Source organism: Corvus hawaiiensis, chromosome 6, assembly GCF_020740725.1.
Source record: "Corvus hawaiiensis isolate bCorHaw1 chromosome 6, bCorHaw1.pri.cur, whole genome shotgun sequence".
NCBI classification, from domain to species: Eukaryota; Metazoa; Chordata; class Aves; order Passeriformes; family Corvidae; genus Corvus; species Corvus hawaiiensis.
In genome coordinates this window covers 11,573,710-11,597,858 of record NC_063218.1, presented here as the reverse complement: position 1 = coordinate 11,597,858, position 24,149 = coordinate 11,573,710, and the positions used below count along the sequence as shown (strand labels likewise).

General features: G+C 39.4%; 1 long non-coding RNA gene across 1 annotated transcript in view; it reads right to left on the bottom strand.

Moving 5' to 3' along the window:
* Positions 1-648: 648 nt before the first annotated feature.
* LOC125328037 overlaps positions 649-24,149 on the bottom strand; it is a 270,003-nt gene continuing 246,502 nt past the window's right edge. Inside the window, exons 12-13 of the long non-coding RNA XR_007204508.1 lie at positions 7,479-7,581; positions 649-724 (exon numbers count right to left, since the gene is read on the bottom strand). This is a non-coding gene — a long non-coding RNA (uncharacterized LOC125328037). The remainder of the gene's footprint in view (positions 725-7,478; positions 7,582-24,149) is intronic.

The window sequence follows — 24,149 nt, the reverse complement described above, 5'->3', positions numbered from 1 at the left end:
ATTTTAAACATACAAAATTTAGGAAATTATAATTCATATTTATAAATTGTCACCCTGTTTTTTGGCCATGGTGACCCAGTTGGCTGCTCCTCCATCACAGTGCATTTCTTCCTATGCAGACAGAAGAGCATTTTTGAAGAAAAGGTCATTTGCACAGCATGGAAAAAGAACAGATTTCAACTCCCAGTATCCTTCCTATCATTAGTGATGCGAATGAACAGTATAAAAGACTGCTATTGTCCTGCTACCTTCTCCAAAGGGAAAAAGTGTTACCTTAAACAGGAAAGTCTGAAGAAAGTAGTATCTGTCTTTAGCTTCTCTGTTCCAGAAAATAATTAAACGTGTCTGTTTGTTTTTCATATCTGTGCTGTTAGTGTCATGAATTACTCCAAAGCCTTATCACCACATAAGTGACAGACAACTGGAATGATAAAAAAGATTATGGACCAATAGCCTGCAACAGGTCTCCAAAGCAAGAAATTTAAAACAAGCATTGTGCATAAACACTGACATAAGAGCAAAGAGAAGACGCAGCAGTGATACCACTTCAGTTTCATGTTAATTCTACATATTTTTTATCAATGGACAAAGAACAATGTATCTATGATACCCATTGCCATAGGTACTAACCTATGTTGCCATGTCTCACCTTTTGATTTCTGTATGTTCTCCTTTAGTCAAGCAATGATGCCTCTGAGATTCAAACTTGTCCCTGCCCTACTGCCTGTGTAAACAAAAAAATAAGTAAGGACAACTAGTTTGAGGGGTGGGTTGGGACAGTGGGGGAATATATTATTATATTATTTTTATTTTAGCTACCTCCCTTTGAGCCATCTTAGCATCTGCTCCTGTTAACAAAATACCGATAGATGTTCCACAAATATCTGGTTTTTAGAGACAGGTTGTGGATGTTTTTTCTGGTTTGGTTTGTTTTGAGTTTGTTTGGGTGGGTTTTGGTTTTGGGGTTTTTTTGAGGGGAAGATGTTGGTTTTGTTTTTTCTGGGGAGGGGGGATATTACATAGCTGTGGTGGGGGAGAGGTCTGTCTGCTGCAAAAGTAGAACATATGAAGTAATAATTCCACTGAATTCTGGACAAGGATATCTGATTAGTGAATACATACATGGCTTTTCTTTTTGCTACCGTTCTTGATATGGGTGCATAAACCAACAATGTATGCATTGCTTAGGATCAGTAAGGATTCCATTTGGAAGTGCTGAACCATCTGCTGATGATATATCCACAGCCCAGCTAGTTTGCTCTTCTAGGTTGATAATATGAGGTTCTGTTTTCAAAGAAATATTTAGATCCAGGTGGACCGCGGTATTTCTATTTAAAACAGACCTTCAGCTTTTGAGAGTGAAGCAGTGTTAAGGACCTGGCTACAGGAAAATGTACAAACCATCCCTGAAAACAACAGGGCAGTTTTCACTGGCCGAGTACAATACTTCTCACAACTATGTCATTCCCTCTCCAAGTTCTCAAGTTTGCCTTGGCAAATTTATTTACTATCACAGCCTTAAGGGCAGAACAATTTGCTACAGATATAGGACACTTTTTGGTTTTGTAAATACAGGACTTTCCTGGCAGAACCACATGCATATGCATCCAGAGAACATGAAATCATTGCACATGTACTATACATACATTGTGTATTTTCCAAAACACATCTCATTTACCATGCATTTCTTGTGAATGAGCCATGGACAAATCCTGTGTTCCTGGAAGTCACACAGCCTAGGAAAATATCCAGTTATGACTGGCTTAGGTGAAAGAAGTGTCTTGAGAGAAGACTTTTGTAGTTGCTCAACCCGTATGGGAATCGGCACAAAGGTCCACAAAGACAGGGAATCTTTGTTGCATCTCTGTGGCCATTAAATGAGCGCAATCCAGAAAATGCACTGGGATTTTGCCCCTTTTAAAATCAAGTAATATTTTGAAGTTTCTCTTAATTTTATTGAAGGAGGTGAAGATACATTTTAGAATTATGATAATGAAGGTTGTTTTAAAACTTTGCAAGAGGGAGAATAAGATATCATGTAAAGAGGAATATTTCAGTTTCAAATATAAACTGAACTGTTGCTCTGGGATTTGAACGGGCCGTTGAATTAATTAATTTTGGTTATTAGCGCTAAAATTCAAAAGGATAATTTTTCTTCCATTTCACTCCCCTGTAGGTCTTTGAGTTGGGGAACCTGTGCTGAAGCTCCTATCTGAGGGTCTCAGAGAAGTCCATGGGTACACAATGAAGAATCGTTCTTGTCCATATCAATTGAAACAAATTCTACAGGCAGAGAGTAACATTGTTATATTTTCATGGTCTCTTAAAGGCAAGTCTAAGCAACTTCAGAGATGCTAAAGTATGAAAGTGATGTAATATAAAGAAGGGGGAATAAGCCAGGCTTAGTAAGGAATTTTTATTAGACCAAAAATGTTTTTATAACGTGAAGCTTGGAGCAAAAATACTGTTTTATTCTTCATCTCTCTGTCCACTTTCCTCTTTCAAAACAATGTCCTTACTATTAGTTGCAGCCTTCTACTGTGTCTATCCGCTTGATGGCAGTATTTGAACACAGAACCGTCTAAATTTCTTCAATCCACTTCCTTCGCATTTTGCATCGAAAAGTTTGTAACGCGTTCGCGGTGATTGGTTACGGGAAAATGGCAAAAAAGAGAGAACGAGAACATGCCAGCAGTCCTTCTGTAGGTAACCATTGCTCCTGACATGGTGAGCTGCAGCAAAACCACTTCGGCATCAGCACAGAAAGACAGCAGTGTTTCCCCGAAGAGAATTACTGTTCTCTTTTGGAATTAAACTGAAAGTAGAATTTAGCCATTTTTCTAACTTGTACATGGCTTTTGATAGACCAAATGCAGACACTGTGCACTTTTAAAAGTGTTTAAGGGCAGTGTTGGATAGGGCTTTGAGCAACCTATTTGTGTTCCTGACCACAGTAGGGGAGATAGAACTAGATGGTCTTTAAGGTCCTCTCCAACCCAAGCCATTCTAGGATTCTATGATATATAAAGAAAACTACATGAATGAAAGTAGCTTAAATGAACAGTCACTGAGAGGAAATTAAGAATAATGAAAGGAAAACCAAGAAATTATTTTATATAAATTCAGCTAAATGAAAAGATTTTTGGTACACTGGTATGCTCCTAGCCTCTCTCATTTTGCTTGACTATTTTTTTTTAACTCAAAAGGGCATGCACAGCAACTTTGTTAATAATTGAATATCCATTCTTATGCTACTCACACCGTATGGTGAGATTTTTATTTGCCTGTCTCTGCCTAAGGTGTTCAAATTGGAAAAGGGAAAATATGTGTTTTAATTTTGAAAAATCTTTTTTGTACCAAATTCAAGGACAGAACTTCACCCAGATTTTCAGAACAGATGCAGGCACATCACAGCTTGCTGGGAGTTGTGCATCTACAACATTTCCAGCAAGAAATAGTTAATATTTCAAAAGGCTAAATAAATTTGGACTTATTCCATTCTACTTTCCAGTGTTTAAATTACGGGAAGTATTATAAGAGTCCTGCATTTTATCATGGGCAAATGTAAGCTTTGAAGGGATTCGTGCCTTTACTCTCACCTGTGCCTGTTTTTCTTCCTAACTAATGGGACTTAGAAGACTAAGGAGATCTGACTGATCTGGTGGCTGGGAGCCTAGATTGCTGGGAGATATGAGAGGCAGCCTGTTTTCAGGGAGTGTTGGAGTAGTCCCTGTAGTTTTGAGCCCAAGAAAGAGTTAGTGATGCCTCCTTGCTGAGAGAGAACAAAGATTGCCTGGAAGCCAGAGATGAAAGCATAAGGATCACGTGTGGGCTTACTGTTGGGAAAGAGCCATAAAGGGACCAAGTCTGATGTGGAGCCCTGTCTGAGGCAGTTTTTCTTTAGACAACTTCAGGGCTGTTATATTCTAAGAGATTAGCTCAGCAGGGGAGATCTTAGTTTGTGCTTTATAGGAGCACGTGTGAGGTTGAGGGAGCTAAGAGGGAGAAGCTGCAGCTTTATCAGGTTTGTTCCGCACAGCTGCCTGCAGGCCCAGTCCTGTTCTCCCCTTCAGAAAGCTGGAATTGTCCAATAGTTTCAATGAAACTGCTGCTGTTACCTTGGGGTGTTGTCTCCCTTTTGAATATCAGTCCTTTTGATATTTTGCTCATTACTGCACGGATTCTGCATTGATCTTGGCTGGAGATTTTCATTTTTCTATCCTACGGTTATGCTCTTCGTTAAAAAAAAAAAATAGTACTGATGAGTGAAAAAGGGTGCAAAAAATTCAGGCTGTCCCCCAGCCTCAAGACTTTCCTCTCCAGGGAAAAGCTTAGAGATTGTTAGCTCTGTTGGCCAAGTTACAAAATTTTGACATGCAAATGGCTTTCCAGTAGCTCCTTCCAGTTCCTAAGTAGGTGGATCCAGGGTGGTCATGTCCATTGATATCATTTCCAGAAGCATGAATTTGGGGAAAAAGGGGCTCCTTTAACTCTAAGCACACTAGTGTCTTAAATCCATCTGTCTTGAGAGCAACCACAATGGCATGGATAAAAGTAAACAAATAGAGTGGTGGTAGAGCATTTAGAATGGAAAATCACACCCAAATCGAGGCAGCCATAATCCACTAACAACTTTAGCAATGGGCTTCATGTTCTACTTAGCAGAGGCACACAAAAAAAGGAGAAGAAAATGGAGAAATAGCCTACTTTAAAGAGACAATGGAATGGTGAGTCCAAGCATTTTCTTTGAGGATGTGAAGTAAAACAGTGGGATGGTCTCCACAGAATCCCAAGACAGAAGAGGAATGAAGGCCACCCAGTTAACCTGGAAACAATGAAAGTCCTCAAAGTCCTTGTCGTTCTAGCAGGCGTGACTAGCTTCAGGCAGGGGAGGAAATCTAAGTAGGTGGCATAGCTAGAAGAAGCAGGGAATTTAGGCTTTGTTCTTTTCTTCTGTTCCCCCTGAGATGTGCTGTTTAGATTTGCCATACTCTACCCAATTGCTTACAGGCGGCAGGGCATGTGTGACCACTACATGATGATGAGGAATTCGACATTCTGGTATGGATGAGTGTCTACCATCCATTGCACAGTTTAAAGAGATGCAAGAAGTGAGGAGGCTGAAATGGGATTGATGATATTCAGCAAACATGATATTCAGCCTGCCTGAGGTCCTTGCTCATGAAAAGGGCAAGTTGGAAGAAAACACAATTGCACCTTAATTCAATGATATTCAGCAAAGACTATCCTAAATAGTTGAAGAGCTGTCTGTATCCTGCCTATAGCTAGGCAAAAACAGTGTTGTTCCTTTGGGTAGGACCATGACGTAAGTCTTTCAAAAAAGCAATTGCAGCTTAAAAGGATTCCTTGCTGTTCTTTCTTCTCTCCAGTCTTTGGAAGAACTTGATGTAGAGGAGACAAAATGTTATTGAAGCCTGTGGTACAAACCTTGGAGCATTAAACTATCAGCTTAAATAGGTCTTCAGATGTATTCACATAATAAACGCTTACATATGTTCTGTCTCTTGTGGGCATTGCTGAGTTTGCAAATGAGTGAATTTCCACTGAAAACTTCCAGCTAAGGCTGCCCACAAGCCTCTCTCCAATCAATATTCATGTTTTTTCTACAGAAATGCATATGCCTTACAGTTCCAGTGAACCCAATTGATTGTATATTAAAAAAAAATAAAAAAGAACACTTTGAACATGGACATTGTGTGCTTGAATGTTTGCAAGGTGCTTTAGCAGGCCATGGCTGTGGCAGTGAGCGATGCTGTGACTAGATGGTGCACTTGCCATATCATACATAGAAACTACAAATGGAGTGGTGATAGCTGCTTCTTGCCCAGGTATTTGTGAAAGCTCTGGTGATGATTACTGTGTGCATATATGTCTTTATCTTTGGGGGAGGGTAATCACAGCTATGGGATAAGGGGGAACTCTGGGGTTTGAGAATATATATTAAGTATATATTAAGAATATCTATTCAGTATAATAAGTGCAAACCTCCTGAAAAAAGAAAAAAAGAAACAAACAGCACAATGACTAACAATGCACTCACAACACACCATAGTATTTCTGTCCAATCATCCAGCAAGTCTTATTCACTACTATTTATGTTGTCCTGTTGGCATTTATACTGTAAACCTGCCTGCACTGAAACTTGTCTGACAATTCTTTCTATGAGCCTGGGCTGGGGCTGAAATAGCAATGCCTGATGCAAATCATCAACATTCAGTTTTCCCATGCTTAGTCTCTGGCTCAGACTAATGTTGTTTTAAGTCTCAGCGAAAAAACAGCTTGGTTTCCAAGGATGAGAAGAGATTGTCTCTTCTACTTGTTATTTAAAAATAATAATCTGACAGTCATGTTGAAGCATAACAGCACTATTCTGAGGGCTGCTCATACAGACTTGATGTCCTTTTGACATGATTTTTATGGGGCTGTCATGAATTTCTAGTTATTAATGCAATAGTTAAAACAACAAGCATGAGGGGAGAAAACCACCAGGTTTATTGGAAACAACTATTCCATGTAAATATCAAGCTTTTTAAAAGTAGAAGTACACCTCCTGCAGGTCAGAGATCAACCCTCGCAATGTCTTAGAGCTTCTGGCTGAAGTACATTCCCTCACAGATAACAAGTTGTTGTGCGTCAATTGCCCTGGTTACAGGCTGCATGAAGCTGCCCAACATGGAGCAAATAAAAAAGTAATTGGAGTTGTTTTGTCTTCTACTTTCAGTGAACTCTGAATGCCTTGTGCTTGTTGTGAGCTGCCAGTTGCACATGATTACAGGAGGCAGCCGGCTGTAGTGTCCTATTCTCCTGCAGGTGCATGTGGTTCCCTGTCCTGAGGTGGGATGGACCTCAGATCCTTACTCTGAATTAGTTCCAGTGGCAGAAATGGGGATTTTATGACCGGTATACTGAAAAGCTTCATAATGTTTATTCAAAGCCTGCCTGAGATCCTTTTTCATGAAAAGGGCAAGTGGGAAGAAAATACATTTGCAGTTTGATTCAATTTTTGCGTGTGTGTGTGTGTGTCTGAATAAAGATTTCAAGATAAAGCTCCTATTCTGAGATTAGAACTGAAACTGGAGTCACAGAGGGCCCTGGGGTTGCATTCTCATTTGACTGGCTGCATTCTTCTCTAAGTTCAGCGAGGATATCTTATGGTTGCTGGGATAGGAAAGTTTAGTGCTTCAGCAAAGCGCCGTGCATCACCCATACGGCACACCACTGCTGGTGCAGGTCAGAAGATTCAGCCAGAGTAGGGCTCCAGCAACTCTTTCATTCTACCCAAATGGTCAAGGATTCTTCAACATATGCACTCTGCAGAATGAATCTGCACTTGTAAGATAGCATTTTGACATGAGGGAACACAAAAGGAGCTGTGAATTACACTCTTTTGTACATGCTAAAAAGTGGAACTGAACTGATTATTTAAAAAAAAAAAAAGAAAAGAAGTAAGTACCTACATTTCTTTGAAGTAGCATTACTGAAAGGTTACTCTTGCTGTGTTTGCCTTTTGGATCCTCTTTGGGCCCAGAAGAAGCCAAGAAGAGGGTTCTTCATCAGGAACTGTAGTGAAAAGACAAGGAGTAATGAGTTCAAACTGAAAGAGAGGAAATTTAATTTAGCTATAAGGAAGAAATTCTTCCCTGTGAGAATAGTGAGACACTGTAACAGGTTGCCCAGAGAAGTTGTTGATTCCCCACCCCTGGGAGTGTTCAAGGCCAGGCTGCATGGGACATTGAGCAACCTGGTGGTTGCTCTAGTGGGAGGTGTCCCTGCCCATGGCAAAGCATCCTATGGTTCTTTCCAAAACAACTAACTTGCTTGACTGGACGGTGGTGGAAGAGGGCTTAAGGCTCTTCTCAGGCATAAGTATTTTAGAAAGGTTTGTCACCAAAGTCATGGCAAAGACTGGATTGTAGCACAGGTTTAGGTTTTGATCTCTTTCTTCCTATGAAAGCCACAGACATAATATCATTTTAAGTCATACTGATTAGAAACACATATAGTTTAGGCAAAGATTGACATATAAACCACATGTTAGGGTGCACTGGTTTTGAATACCATTCTGGGTTCTGGTCTGAGTTCCTTCTTTAATTAATAACACAGAAATACTTTTAGAATAAAAGCTTCAATTAAAGAATTTCAAATTCGTTTGAAAGTTCTGTGAGAGGTAATTTTATTTTCCTCAAAATTAAAGAAATTATGCCTTGGCAGGGCCCTGACTTCTGGCTCTAATTTCTGCCGTCAAGTCCCTAGACTTCTAGGTCTTCAGCCCTGGGACACATCTTTTTCATGGGCTTGGTTAGCTCCATGAATGATACAGCACTTGTAAGGCAACTACTAACTGTCCTCTGTGGAAAAAGGTCAGTCTTGATCACTCTGTCTACTATTTTAAAACTGCTCTTCTCCTTAGTGCTTCTTGAAATATTGAAGGACATTTGTTCCAGAGTGAAGATTTTAAATTTCAGGAGTTTAATTCCAGTTTTTCTCTTTTGTGTACTAGTTTTGTGTCTGTGGTCAGATGGTAAAGCATACTGCGCAACAACCAGTGGTATTGCTTGCAGCTGAGTAAACCCCCTTTAAGCTTACTAAACCAAGTGAAATGGTGCTTTCCAGCAGAGACATAGACTCTGTTAGCATAAAATTATCAAAGGGTAGTTGATGATATGTATTTACCAGTGCAGGAGTGAATTTGAGCTGGTAAAGCATATGTGCTGAGGAGGCTGAAGAAACAGAAGGTTTCACAGGGGCAGGGAGGTGACTTTAACTGTCATGTTATGACAGCATGTGTTCATTACTTTTCTGGGCATGGCCCTTTGTTCTAGTGCCTTGCTGGATGTGTTAAATCCTATGTAGCTCTAGAGAATAAGAGTAAAGAAATTAAAATAAAATAAAATAAAATAAAATACACCATGTAGTGCGGGCTGAGTGTTAAGCTGCATGCTCAGGAGAGCGTGAACAGGCAGAGCAAGGTAGCTGTGTCAGCTCAGCACTGCTCCCGTGGCTGTGAACTCATTCCCTAGCTGGGTTTTTAGGTCAGGACAGCAGTGCTTTGATGGAGCTGTGCTATTTCTGCTGCAACAACCTGTGCAGTCAGCACCAGCACTGCTCCACTCCTCCAGGTACTGGGGATTACCCAGACTGGCTGACTGAGGGCTCCAGAGTCATTTGGCTTCCTTGAAGACCTCCTTCTTAGAGCGGCCCTACTGAACCTAAGGGACAACCAGTGACAGGCCAGTGAAAAAACTCAGTTCTTTCTCATGTTCACATTCAGTTATCCTTTTCTATTTTCCCACAATTTATCATTTAAAGTAAACTAAGCCAGTAGTAGTTAAATCTGAAAATCTGTGAAGTTTCCGTTCACAGGTACTGGTATCATGAAAAATGCAAAGTAAGACATGTCTGTTTTGACTGCCAGTAGACTGCCTTTACCTACGTGATAAGACTTAAATTGTGCAAGCTGGGAGTAAAGTGTATTTCTCACTGTGGAAGCAGCAAATGTTGACAGAACAGAACACTCCTGAAGAAAAAGCACTCTCCATTGCTTAGCAGCTCTGTAGAAGGTCTTTGAGGGAACAAAAGAGGAGGTGATCTCAGGTACAGCATCTGTATGAAAACATGTCATGGTACTGAATAGTAAATGGGTGAAAATACAGTAGAAATACTTCTGTATGTCTGGATATGCACATGAACAGTGCACAGACTGAAGTCATTTCTGCCCCCATCTTTTGTCCACTCATTAATTTCAGTTCCTTATACAGGATCAAGCCCAGATATAGTTTTCTTTCTTCTAGAATAAGTCTATAAAGTTACACCAAAAAATAAATTTCTTTTACTAATAGGTAAAGTTTTTAACAATGTTAACAAGAAAGAAAGGTCAGTAATGACACCGCATTCATTCAGATAAGAGTAGAATATCAACTACCCTCATTCTCTTTAGACCCTGTCTTGCAAACCTTTGTGCTGGTGTTATTTATAGAAAAGATTATGAGAAACATCAGTTGCATTTACCACCTATAGAGACAGGATGCCAGTTTGGACATCCATGAACTGAACTGTAACTTTCTTTTGATCTCAGACGGATTTTGGTTCTCTTGAATTATTATGTTTTCTTTTGGTGCCAAGTGCAAGAGATATTGCAGGAGAAAATTAAAAACACAACCTGATTTTTTTAGATCTCCATTCTGTTCTTGTGGACCAGAGATTTGGCTGGCTATCCAAGCATCTGGAAGCTTCCTAAAAGCATCTTCAGAGGTTTTAAAGTCGACTTTTTTACAAGATGGTTTCTAGTGGGCTGCGAACCTTTCTATAAATAATAGCATCATCTGTGTGTACATCTGCACACATAACAGTTGCACTGAATCTACCTAAAAACAGGTGTCATTGATCCAAATAAAGTGATAGTTGTGTAATTTTTTTTCATTTGCAGTAAGTCTCAGGTTGGCTGTGTTCCCACAGAATGATTTACTTTGCCTTCTAAAGAGATAAAAATTTTCTTTTGCTATAACTTTGGGGTTCAGTGCCTGATGTTTTTTTGAGAAAGGGGCAATAGTACTGGGAATTTTATTTAGAAAATGTACATATGCAATGAACAAAAATAATCTGTGCTAATGACAACCACTCTTATAAGAAGAATTTGAAGTACATGTGGCTGTTTCAGCACTCCCCATCTTTCATTCTATTTAAAAGTCCCTGGCAATATGTTCGTCCCCTGGACAGAGGGAGAGGACAGACATTATTTAGCGAAGGGGCGGTTATCTGATTTCACTGACATTTAGAGAACATCAGAAACACAACAAAGCTGGGGTGAGAACTCTTTTGGCAATTACTGCAGACATACAAATTCAGTGCCTAATACTGATGACACAGAACAGATTTCCCTGTTTGTGTTGTTGAAACTTCAACTCAGAGCTGAGCCTCTTTTCATATTTGTGCATACCTGGAAAACAAGCGGGACAAACTTAGCCAAAGCAAAAAGGGGGTCTTGCACAAATGTCCAGACTCTACAGACTTTATCTAAAGAGTACAGGTATTGATTTTATATGTGAAGGGAAATTTTCTGGTTCCATCTTATTCCATCTTACTACTAACCAGCATGTAGGGTCTTTTGCTTCTGTCCTTTTCTACAGGAAAAGAAATATGACTTACAGCAATAAAATTTTGTCCTCTAGCTCATAAGGTGAGCAGAATTACATGCAGAAACCCTCAGAAAGGAAGATGCAGGCAGATAAGCTGCATTCCCCTGTTATATTTGTGGATCTTCACTCATAGCCGGTCACAGGAGTCTTCAGCCTTGACTCTCTCATCCTTTACTTGAGAATAGCTCAGTGTACCTTGTAAAGGTCCCAGTTTAAGTATTCCTATTTGTCTCTGGAATCTGTATGAAGTTAGAAATCCCATGAACTTATAGCAAGATAAAAAACAACATCCTATGTCTTTTCATGTGACCCTATCCATTTTACAGGATCTGCAGTTCAACATTTTTCTTTCCAGGTCTGCCCAAGGTGGTTTCAGGAATTCACACACATCAGTAAAGGATAGGTGGAGAAACAGCCACCAAGGTAAGGCCTAAGTAGCTCCAACACCTTGCGAAGAGATGCTGTGAGGACTGCAGGAGCTGTGAGAGGGGACTGAAGGGTAGTACTGTGACATTCAGAATTCACTGAAGCAAGGGGCTGAAGCTGATGGCCAGGAACTCCAGAGATAAAGAGTCTTCCAGAGGAAGCTGAAAACCTTGTTCAGTCACCCTGATTCATACAATAAGAAATTTTAAGTGTACTTTCTGAAGGCTGAGCTCTTGCAAAACTGCAAGTCTTCTGTCATAAACTTAGACAAGAAATGTACTTGGTAATGTGGAGCTATTTGTGCCATCTGGCAGCTGTCAGCTTTCTCTATTCGCTTCCCCCCTACTAATGCAAAACACAGAAACTGGACCTTTTACATCTTACTATGTGAAAAAGTTTGGTGTCTAGAGGCTTTTTAAGGCCAAACCATTGCACTGTTCTGGTGCCTGCTATTTGGGCATCCATTGCAAACATTAATAATAATTTATCCTGGTCGGCAACAACCATATATTCCTCCTTCCTCTAATATTTCTTTATGGCAGTGTGTTTTCCAAGAACATTGCACATGTCCTCTTAAACACCTGAAATTCACCTCGTACACTGCTTCAGAAGGATTTAAAAAACAGCTGGTGTTTATCTCATTGCTATCTCCATTTTTAGCTGCAGTTTGCTGACCTCCATCATTTTATCAAAGATTACATTCTTTTTTTTTTCCTTTTTGCCAGAACGCTTACAGCTATTCTCAAATCTTTTTTAGTCAGCACTGACACTTTGCTATAAGCCACCTGTGAAATTATTAATTTGCTTGTTTTCCATTTGTGTTGTGTCCTGTGAGGAGAGGCACTGGGTCAGGAAGGACCTTCAGGTGAAAGTGGAGAGGTTGTGCCCAGAGGGGGCATGAGGGCAAGGCAAAGCAGCAGACAAGAATAGCTGCAGCAAGTAGCCAGGAACTTGCCCTGCAAACAGACGGCTGAGAAGGCAGTGAGAGACAGCAGCCAGACCTTCATGGGGAGGGAAAGACACAATCACTGGAGTGGGTGCTTTAGATTTGGAGAGGATGGAAGCAGCCTGGAAAAAGGGTTGCTCCCCAAAGGAGATGGTGAGCAAAGGCAGTTAGGTGTACAAATGCATTTAGTCTGTTCTGCAACTAGATTTCTGTATGTCAGAATAATGGGACATTATAAATCTAGGTTTTTCAGATTAAAGGTTATGTTTTTATCTTTTATTTGTTTCTTTTGTCATTGTAGGGGTGCAGACTATAGGGAAAGAAAGTCTAGACACTTTTGTCATAAAGCTGTGGTTGTTGTGGGCATTGTCCTGCTCTGCAGTGATTCCTCTGGTGACATTGACTACTGCAAGTTGGATGTCAGCTCCATAGAATGTTCCAGCACTTTCTTGAGGGTTCTCTGAGGCCGTGGAACAGGTTGCCCAGAGGAGTTGTGGATGCTCCATCTCTAGAAGTGTTCATGGCCAGGTTGAATGGGACTTTGAGCAATCTGTTCTAGTGGAAGGTGTCTGTGCCCCTGGCAGAGGGGTTGGAACATAATGATCTTTAAGGGCCATTCCAACCCAACCCATTTTATGATTCTATTTTTTCACTATATCAATAAAAAATAAAACAGTATGAGGAGTTGTGCAGAACAACATGCTCTGAATTGACATTTCATTGCTGGGATCATCCCTGCCTAGAAAAGATGCTCTGGCTTTGCTCTCTAGAGGCTGTTGTAAAGTCAAAGGCTTATGATGTTCATAATGTAAATTAAAATCTCATGTATTTCACAGACTGGCCTTACAGCACCTCTCTTTGCCCTGAGGTGCTCAGCTACCTGGAGAGCCCAGCTCAGTGCACAACTGAGCTCAATCTAATACCTGTCAGAAAAAAGAAATCTCAATGTAATTCTTCTCTGAAGCTACACATTTCAGATGAGAATAGCATAGGGCAAACAATAGCAAACAAATCCCTGCTGGTTTTTGGCAGAAAGGTAAGATGGTGCACGAACCTTACTTTTGGGGAGGTTTGTGCCTTTAGATTGGAAGTAGTATTCATGGAGCACTCCAGAGTGGTTAGGTTTTCTGCGTCAGGATGTCACAGTGCTGTGAGCATGCATTGTAGGCAATTGGTTGCCAACTGCAGAACAGTGCCAACTTCAGAAATGAAAGATGTTGGTGGGGGTGCTGCTAACCACACATCTTAGGTTCCAAAAAAATAACATATTACCTGGGCGAAGTCCATCTGCTGAAGCTGTAAAAATCCTGAGCTCTCAAAGGCCATAACAAACCTCACTGTGGAAACTTGATTCTCCACTATTCAAAGAAATTTTCCCTGTTCAGCACCTTGCCAAATGTCTACAAGGTTCTGGCTTTACAAATTTCTCTTTAGTCCTTTCTTAGTTCCATTTCACTTTTATCCTACTCCTCCAAGACACCAGGTCACCTCTGCTTGTAGCATATCCCGTTTTTCCATTTTTTTGCTGATTTTTGAATAGCTGTTCTGTGACATTTTCTGTTTAGTTGTAACACAGTATCATCTGTATTTCTGGACCAAGATCAGGGTCCCATTGTGACACAATGTAAGAGACAAATCACTGTCCCAAAATCATATCAACAAACCATAGCAGAGTGAAGGATAAGAAAGTGGGAAGATGAACCATAAGGTGGATGAGATTTGCTTAACAGTTGTTGTGACTCAGGAAACAAGTCTGAGCTGGATAATTGGAGCTGCTGTCTTGCACCCGGAGCCTGGTGGCATAACCCCAGCCCTGTCTGCTAACATGGTGTGGCAGGTTTGTAAGCATCCCCAGGGTTGGCTGCATGCAGCATTATTTGAACCAAGACTGCAAATATGTCAGCTCTGATTCCAGGGCTCCTCCACAACACTCCTCTGTGATTGTTTCCTCAAAAGCAGAACTAAAAGAATTGAGCTCGATAGAAACTATTTTATTCCGTTTCATATGTTTGCAGTTCCTACCTCCCAAGAATCTGTTCAGCTTGCTAAAAAATGAAATTGCTACAGATGGATATTTCTTTCAATTACTGTAGAAACATGTAACAAAGCCTCTGGCATGCCAAGAACCAAGCATCAAAGCTCAAGAGCTTACATATTCTATTAAGTGGTTTAATATTGTAGAGAAGAACAGAAAAAAATACAGTGTTTTGTCCCTTGTGGCCTTCTTTACAGACCTCAGGGAACCAAAAGGTTGCAGTTTTTCTGGTCTCCCTGCTCTAATATTAAAACACTTAATAGAATATGTGAGCACTTGAGCTTTGATGCCTGGTTCTTGGTATGGCAAGTACAGTTCATATTGGTTTGATGATTTGGGGTGGTCTGTGGGAGATTATTACCCCCTCCTGTTGAGATACCACAGGAAATACAGGATCGGTGACTACAGACTCTTCCTTGTTGTCCTGGGTGTAGCTGCTACTTGCACTAATACTTGTAACCTCAAAAAACTTTTCATTCAAAGGGAATAGCTGCAGCAAAGATGAGTGGATAAGCTCACAGCTCCTACACTACAACACAGACTTTTTATTACATAGACCCCTTTAGGACTGCAGACTGAGACACACACAGCACCAGGAATACAAAACAGCTGAGCATTGCCATAGACCCATGGGGTCCTGCAGCTCAGTAAACACAGACCATCTCATTTGCCAGCATGGGCTGACCAAGAGGCTGTTTCATCACGTTCCCATCCACCAGCACTGCACTCCTGTGCTAACTGTGCATGCACTGGCACTGATACAGCAAAAAGTCACCCCAAAACTTATCTTGTTTTCATTTATTTTTCCAGGCACCCATGATCCAAATTAGAACTGAGTAAGAGTAGGAAGTCCTGTTCCATGGGAAGTTGTTTCAGACTTTGTTGGAAAAGATGAGATAAAAAAATTTATATTCATTTAAACAGCAAACTGTGCCTTGAAAATGACTTTGTTGGCTTGATGGTCTGGTACACAGTGCTCAGATTGCCCAGGCCAGGTCTCCACCCATGCACCAGCCATGTGACTCCCATGTTGTGCCACAAGGTTCAGAAGTAACCTGAATATTTCCAACAGAAAAAAAAAAAAAACAACTCTAACCTGAAACAAAGAATGAGGAGAAGTCTGGAAAGTAGGGCCAAACTGCACTTCAGCAGAGATAGTGATGTTGTAGCAAAGAATTTTTGATTAATACAGAAGAAAAGTAAAAAGGGCTGCAGCTCTTATGGGGGAATTGGCCAAGAGGAAAATTAAATATAGCACTTTTTTGGAATTAAATATTGTGGAGCAGATTGAAGGGACCCAGGACAGGAGTGAAAAATAGATTAATTTGGGTAAAAGAAATATTTAATTATCAGTATTTTGAAACAGCTTCAAAAATTCCTCATCAGGCAACTTCACCTATTCTCACAGAATCATCTGTCTTACTGAAATTTCAGATCACTTTGAATGAAAATTGTTTTACCTGTCTCTTGTTTTTTCAACTTGCTCTAAGAAGTTTTGATAATTATTTCAAGAGTGTATCTTTGATCCATCTCTCCTTTTAAGGCTGGATCCTTCTCTCACTCTTACTGCTTTTATATCAGTACAACTTCATGCATTTGGACACCTAACAAAGACACAAATTGGTCTATGGCCTGAAAATATGCCAAGATTTTCTAATTTTAGCAGCAGGAAAAAGGAACAAGAATTTCCTAAATTCTGCACTCCCCCTTCGTCAGCTTAACACTGGCCTAAATCGGTCTCTCTTCAAATGTTTTGTGATTGCTATAATGAAGCACTCTGGCTGTGTATTAGATGTGGAAACATGTTCTTAAGCCTTGTTTCTAATTTTAGAATGAGTATTATGAGGGATTTCTATTCCTTGCTCATTTAAAATCTGGTTTAATAGCTGTAGAAGAGGCTATTGAAGGAGATCACCAAAATACTCAGCTGAGCTTTGATAAACCCGTGTTTCTCTCATTAACATAAGGGGAATTCATTGTTTGCAAAGTTTCTTTCCTTCCTTCTCCCATCTTCAGTTTAGGCAAGTTCTTAGCTTGAGGTTTTATTGGTTTGAAGGAGTCTTTAGCTACACTATTGAGCATATCCAACAAACACAAACATTTAGAACTTCACATGCCATCTCTAGAGCTCTTCAAACTTGTTGATAAATTCTTGTCTGTGCCAGAAAATCTGTGTTAACATCACAGATCAGGTATCACAGAATGTCTGAGGTTGGAAGGACCCTCTGGAATTCATCTGGTCTAATCCCCCGGCTCAAGCAGGACCTCCCTTAAATCATGTCCAGGCAGATTTTTAATACCTTCAAGATGCGAAAATCCATAACTTCCCTGAACAACCTGTACCAGTGCTCAGCCATCCTCACAGTAAAAAACTGTTTCCTCTTTCTTATCTTGTCACTGGGCACCACTGAAAAGAGCCTGGCAGTGTCTCCTTTGCACCATCCTTCAAGCATTTATGTAGATTGATAAGATCCCCCTCAAACCTCCTCTTCTCCAGGCTCCCATCTCGCTCAGCCTTTCCTCATAGCAGAGATGCTCTAAACCTTTAATAATCTTTGTGGGCATTTCTTGACCTCTTTCCAGTGTGCCCATGTCTCTCTTGTACTGAGGAGCCCAGAACTGGACACAGCACTCCAGGTGTGGCCACACCAGTGCTGAGTAGAGGGGAAAGGTCACCTGCCTCAATGTGATACGGCTTTGGTAGAAGAATAATGGAAATGAGATATTAAACAGAAAAGATACTCAGTGTACACTGCTGAGTGCATTGTATTTTAATAAAATTTCTAATTACACATTAAATTTCTAAGTACATATTAAAAAGAAAGCAGAAAGTCCAGGGTGGTAAAGTGCTATGGCTGGTTTTGACTTCATGAACTCTTACAGACATCCATGTACACTATTGCATTATAACTACTCCTTCAGAATACTACTGAGTCTACATAAACATTTTAAATCATAACTTTGTAGCTTTTATGTTTGCTTTACCTGCTTCTTAGACACACTAAAACATTTTAATAAAGATTTGTAATTCCAGATTATAGGACTTTCTTGGAGAAGCCCTCAAATCACTTCACAAATTCCATTCACAAAACCCTGCGGATAAAGATTATCCTCATTGTACAAGATCCGTAAATTAAGAAACAGGGTTTCAATAATCTGCTTAAAGTAACTGTGGAGTACAACTCTCAGTTCTTAATTTTATCCCTTGTTCTAGTAATTTCCTTTTGTATCCTCATATATTATTCCTAAAAACATGTTTCAAATGTCAAGTGACGTTAATTCATAAAATCTATAGAAGTAGGTTTGAAAGAAGAACCCTGTGTTCTCTGTGTTCAGACCTGGCTCCTGCAACTGCAGTTTCGGCTAAGAACTGCAACGCCTTCACCAATGCATCTCCCTGGGGTACCTGCTCTCCCTGTCTGTGAGGAGAGTCTACATTAGTGAGACTGTGCTGATGGTCTCCCATGAGGGAATAAGGTTTTTATTCCAGCCTAAACCTATTGTTTGGTTATATATAAGTCCCCATCCCTCTTTGTTCTGTACTTGCTTTTCAGGTACACATCTCAAACTTTTTACCTGCCAGCAACTGCCAATTTCTTCTCTCTCTCCTCTTAGACTGTTGTTCTAAGTATGATTTTATTCCATTCACTAGCATGTTTCCCATTGTTTTCCATATCTGAGGAGAGACACTCAATAAGATTAAAGTCTTGGAAAACTTTACTGTCATTAGAAGGGGATTGGAGGATGGAATATCATCTTTTCTTCCCACAGTGGAACTCAGCCTATCATGTCTTTAAACTGACCAGAGCACAATCATCATTCAGTAATATTACCAGAGTAAAACTTCATACGTGTGGTTGAATGAGACGTATTATGCTGATCATAACATATTCAAAAGAGTTGCAGTAGCCATGCCTTCTATTTTTTATTACACAGATCCCCAGCATAACATTGGAGCTGTGGCCACTGTATCAGTCTCCTAGAGCACTCTAACTTTAAGGTGTCCTTAAATAACTTGCAAGATCAGCCTAGAAAGAATAAAGATCAGATAGAGAAAAAAAATTCTATTATGTAAGACATCAGTATTCTTTTAGTCTAGCCTTTTTTGTGGTTGAGCTGAAACAAAAGAATACATATTTCCAGAGAAAGGAGTTAAAAGAGATTTTTAATGTAGAAATCCAGCAAGACTAAATGGTACTTTTTTCCTTTTTTTTTTAATTGCTAAGAGTTGTACATGAGTTTTTGTAGCAAATAGCCCACATCCAGGAGCTATTATGGGCTAAAAGTCTTCAAGACTGTATATTTAAATATCAATCAATTGTTAAACGTAAGATGTTACTGAGTAGTCTAAATCTTTATGAAAACCTTTAACAGTCTGATCTTACTACTGTTGCTGTTATTAGACAAAATGCTGGTATTAGAGCCCAAGACATATCCTCTAAGGAATGGATTATGTTACCTATGCTCCTGCGTAGTACTTTGGTCTTCACCTTCTGAATCAATATAAGAGTCATATGGCCCTGACTTGACAAAACATAAAAGCATTTTAAGATACCTATTTTGGTTTGCCATCTTCCAGGAAGGAATTTTGGTAACATGATGAGAAGAACAATTCTGTTTGATCTTAAAACACTCATTCATGCCAATTACCTCTGTGCCTGACTTCTCATACCATAACCCCCACCTCTGATAACTCTGGGATCCTCACAATCTGCATCAGTCTCATAACTCTTTGGATTTTTTCTAGTTTTTTTGGACAGAAGCATGTTCAGGGCTGTGATTTGGAAAATGTGTCTTGTTGATGATTGAAAGAACAATGCTTGGTTCTCTATGTACTGTTATAGATTAACTTGCTAACACGATCTTCTCGACCTTGTACAAACATATGTAAGGCTGTCCTAAGTAAGGACTCTGACATGCTGAACTGTATAGCATACCAGACATTTAAAAGGCTTAAACAAAATCCAGATTTTTGGTGGTGGTACCATACATGGCAGAAAGATGACATTAGTATTTAAAAGATCTGAGGGAGACTGCTTCTCTAGCGGGTGATGAAACTGTTTGGCAGAAAGCAAATAAAGAAAGGAAATATCTTCTTACACTAAAGAAAAACTTGAGAGTTGGCAAGGAGCTGAATAAAGAAACTCCCTAAGGTACACCAAATTTTTCTATTGTAATTTTTCCATCCTCTAAGATTAGCTGTTTGAAAATCCAATTAGTCCCTCAATAATCATGACTGTTATCTAATGATGAATAAACCATCTGCAGAAAATATTGCAATCACAGGCACAGCTGTTACCATATGCTGAAATTTTCTTACATGACCTTGGTTGCTACAGTACCTACCAGCTGAAATAAGACGTGGAAATATTGCCAGCTTCAATTAGACAAGCAAGCTGTTCCTTTCCCAAGGCTGTTGAGGCACTTCAGCCATTAACATAAAACACAAACCACGGCGTTATTACAAATTTTGATTACTCGTTCCTAAGCTGAAGAGGTGAAATTCTGGAAAGAATTTCAGTTCATCCTTATTAGCGTGGCTAAAAATAGAAAACTCAATACTTGATTTCAAAAGATCCCCAATTATCTGTTGCTTCTAGAAATGGAATCTTAAGCCTGGAGTGGGAGGGGGTGCGGGAAGCAGAGAGGCTCTGGCAATGAGCTGCCTTGGGTTTATTTAGAACAAAGGCACGAAAGGGGATTTTTGGCAAAGAAGTCTGGCATGCTTTTCCCTATTCAACAGGTAGGAAGTATGTGACCTTGTTTACTGTTTGTCTACCATGAGGTCTGTTTCTAGCAACCTGAGACATTTTAATAAAAGTAATCCTTTAAAACCTTTCCAAACTTAAACTTTTAAACATGCATTTGTAGTAAGGAGGTGCCAGCTTGATTATGTATGCTTTTGTCAAGTAGTAAATATTTTAATCTTTTGGAGATTTTATGTTAGCCCTTCTAATCCATGTAACCCTTTCTATATTACACTAACACTGAAAAACTGAATTTTGACATAAAACTTAACAAGCCTAAGGAAACCAATGTAATTTCTTAGGCCAGGAAAATTATTTTGCCTTTTAATTGCTTAAATTATCCATTCAGTTTAATATAATGCAATAAAAGAATAAAAGAGATGGAGAGAATAAAAAGTGTGGGTTGAATTACAGTGCCTGCAAGCATTCCCAGACCTATTTTGTTTTATAGATTGCTCACTAACGTTTCAGTGTGTGATATCAGTATTTAAAATCTAGTTTCTCCAGTAATTTTTGTAGGATGACTAAGTCACATGGCCTTTTTTTGCTCTCAGAAAGCTGAAACTAATTCTGTAAGGGGGGGCTGTGGTGAAGATAATGACTCTTCTGACTCATTTTCCATGGACATTTTCTAATACCTACTTAAAAAAATAATGTTTCTTCAAACAGTACAATTGCCCAAATTATTCATTGCAATAGGGATACTAGAATTGCTCATGGGATGCTTGCTCACTATTTGTAACTTTTAATTCCTTCTTCTATCTGCAAATAGTATCACCTGAAGTTAAAAGTACATTAAATGTACCGCTACAATAATTTGCATGGCATAAAGACTTTTTACATAACTTTGAAGGAGAGAAAGGATGGTCTATACTGAGATATGGTACAGCTTCTCAGTACGTGGGGAAGAAATAGAAAAACAGAAGTAGCCAGTCACATACATTGCCTGGCTTCTACCACACCACAGTCTCCTTTATCATTCACCACATTTGTAATTCTCTGCTTTTTCTCACCTACACAATGAACTCCCATTTTCTATTTCAGCACCCCTTTAAAACATGTTCCAAGTGTCACATTAAAGAAGCAGAAAATGTCTGTCCTGTTCCCAGACTAAGAGCTCATTCCCACAATGTGGTATCTGACCTACGCTTTCCAGGTCTGTGCTCCAGGAATACACCAAAAGCACCGAAGGAGCTTTTGCTAAGAACATTATTGTGTGTCCTGTTAAACTAAACAGTCCCACTTAATAGATAAAAAACAATTACTAGCTTGTTGCTAATCATTTTTTATATTAAAGCAAAGTCCAGTTTAGGGAAGGCATTGGGAATTTTGCTACCGCCTTTGCAAATGCAAGACTTTCCTTCCTAAGATTACAATGGAATTATGCTGGCTTATGCTTTAGAATGCTTGTAATTATCACTAGTTCCTATGATTAAAAAGCTCAATGCATGAATCAACTATTTATAATACAGTTACAAGATTGTGTGTGTTTGCACATAAATTCCATGTATAATCAAGTGTACTGACATTGGAATATAAACTAAACCATATATTAACCTTAAAGCTTTAAGAACTGATTGTAATCCCTTACTAATGCCACAAACTCAAACTGCAGCTACTTTGTGATTGCAGTTTAAGAATTCTGTACCCTTTTTGCAAAGTCCACTTATCCTGCTTTTTAGGCCACTGCAGAAATCAGTCCACACCTTCCTCAAAAGAGACAAAAAACTTCTGAATCAATAACCACCTGAGGCAATCTTAAGTCATTTTTAATTGGAAGGGAATATTATTTTATATAATTCATATGTATATTCTAATGCTGTCAGGGAGGCACAAAGCAGAAAAAAAATCCCAAACTATTTTCTAGATGTAGATAGACCAGCTTTTGGCACCACTTAAGACATGGTCACTTGGGTCAGCACAAGGACAATTCTGAGACTAGGAAGACTTTTTCATTCTTTCATTTCTAATTGTAGTTAGTGAACATGTGTTTACAGTTGACAAAAATTGTTTTTGCAGTAGTTTTACAGATGTGTACCTTATCATATTCCTTTCACCAGTCATATAATAGAGGAAGAAAACAAGACTGATCTATTTATAATAGAGTTAGGAGCCTTCCCATGCCTGGATATCACTTATTTCAATAGACATAATTGTAACCCTTCAAACAGCCTGTAGTTTTTCAGGGACCATACATACTTTAGGGTGGTAAGTGATTTATGTTCTCTTTGTCCTGCTTATGAGAGTATGGTATGCTCACCACTAGCATCTGTTTGAAACATAGTGCACTAGAAACTGAATCCAAGGTTATGCTCAGTGAAGAAGGTAGAGATATGAGTTACAAAACTGCTTTTTATGTTTGTTTCTTTAAAACTCTTTCATTATCTTTCTTAATAGTGTGTTGCCATCACAATGGCACCCAATTGTTTACTGCCTAAACCTGGCCTCTGTGTTGCTGCCTCAGCAAACTTTTGTATTTGGCTGCTTCACAAAATTATTTCTATTTGGGTGAAAAATTGGTTTCAAAGTATGTTCAGGATCTATCTTTTCTTTCTGCATATTCCCTCCAATTCAACCATCTGTGCAAATTAGCAATGCTGAAATGCTTATTAGAGCTTTTCCCCCTCCTTGATTAACACTTCTTGCATTTAATGAAGTCTCATAAATTGTGGATCAAATGTTCAGACCACTTATTTCACCTGACACAAGTGTAAGAAGAAACACAATGATGCATCCCTTCAAATCTGGGGCTCTGAAGCACCCAAAACAGTGAGCAAATGGCAGAGGTGCAATGCCAGTTTGTGACCTGGCAGACAGGATAAACCTGTCTAGAAAAGGTGAAACATCTGCAGCTGTCTCAAATCCTGTCTGTCTCATGGGCTTAGGACTTTAATTGTAAGCACAGGTTGGATGACACCATGAAAACTGGATTCACGTTTCTGAGGGTTTTAGGAATGTAGGCAGGCATGCAGACATTTAGCCTGAGGAGAGCTGTGAACATACAGAAGCCCCTTTATGTGGTTTCATCTTCATCAGAAGCACCAGTCATCAGGGCTGAGTGTGGAGGGGGACCAGCACTCACAGCACCTGAAAGAGAACTACAATACAAATGTGTCCATCAGGAATGCACTCTGGAGAAGGAGGATTGAGGGCTCAGAATTGGAGATGGGGGAGCAAGGGCCAGAGTCCAGACTGTCTGATTATACAGCCCCCAGTGTTGTTTTTTCAATCAAGATTGGGACATCTGTTCAGATATGAAACACTTCGAGAAGAAGATTCATTTACCTCCTAAAATTATCTAGTGAAATCAAACTTTTATCAGTTCAGATTGTGAAAATTAAAGTTCAAGGAAAATGTGATCAAATCTCAAGTTGTTTAGTGATGCCAGATACTTGAAATACCCCTGAATTTTTCTTCCCTTCCTCTCCCTTTGCCGGTATTGTGAAGACAGAAGGAAGGAATGGATTCAGAACTGTATTTACCTATGAGCTTGGAACATAACCCCAACAAACATTTTGGGGGGAGCCACTGTCAGAAGACAGGAAAGATATGTTTCATTCTTTATATAAAATCTCTTTACACTCATTTTTCATCTGTGAATACAACACCGCAGACAGTCTGACCTAGAAACATACAACTTTTATTTCCAGGTGTAATTCCTGCTGACAGCTTGATTCTAAAGATCCACTTTGCAAGCCAGTGTTTCTTAACTTCGTTTAATTGAATGACTTTAAGGATGTTTTCAGGAAAAGAAAAACATAGACCATCTCTACAGTGTCCTCACAATTGTCTTCATTTACAAGCAACTTAAAATTAGGCTAAAGTTTGAACGTTGATTT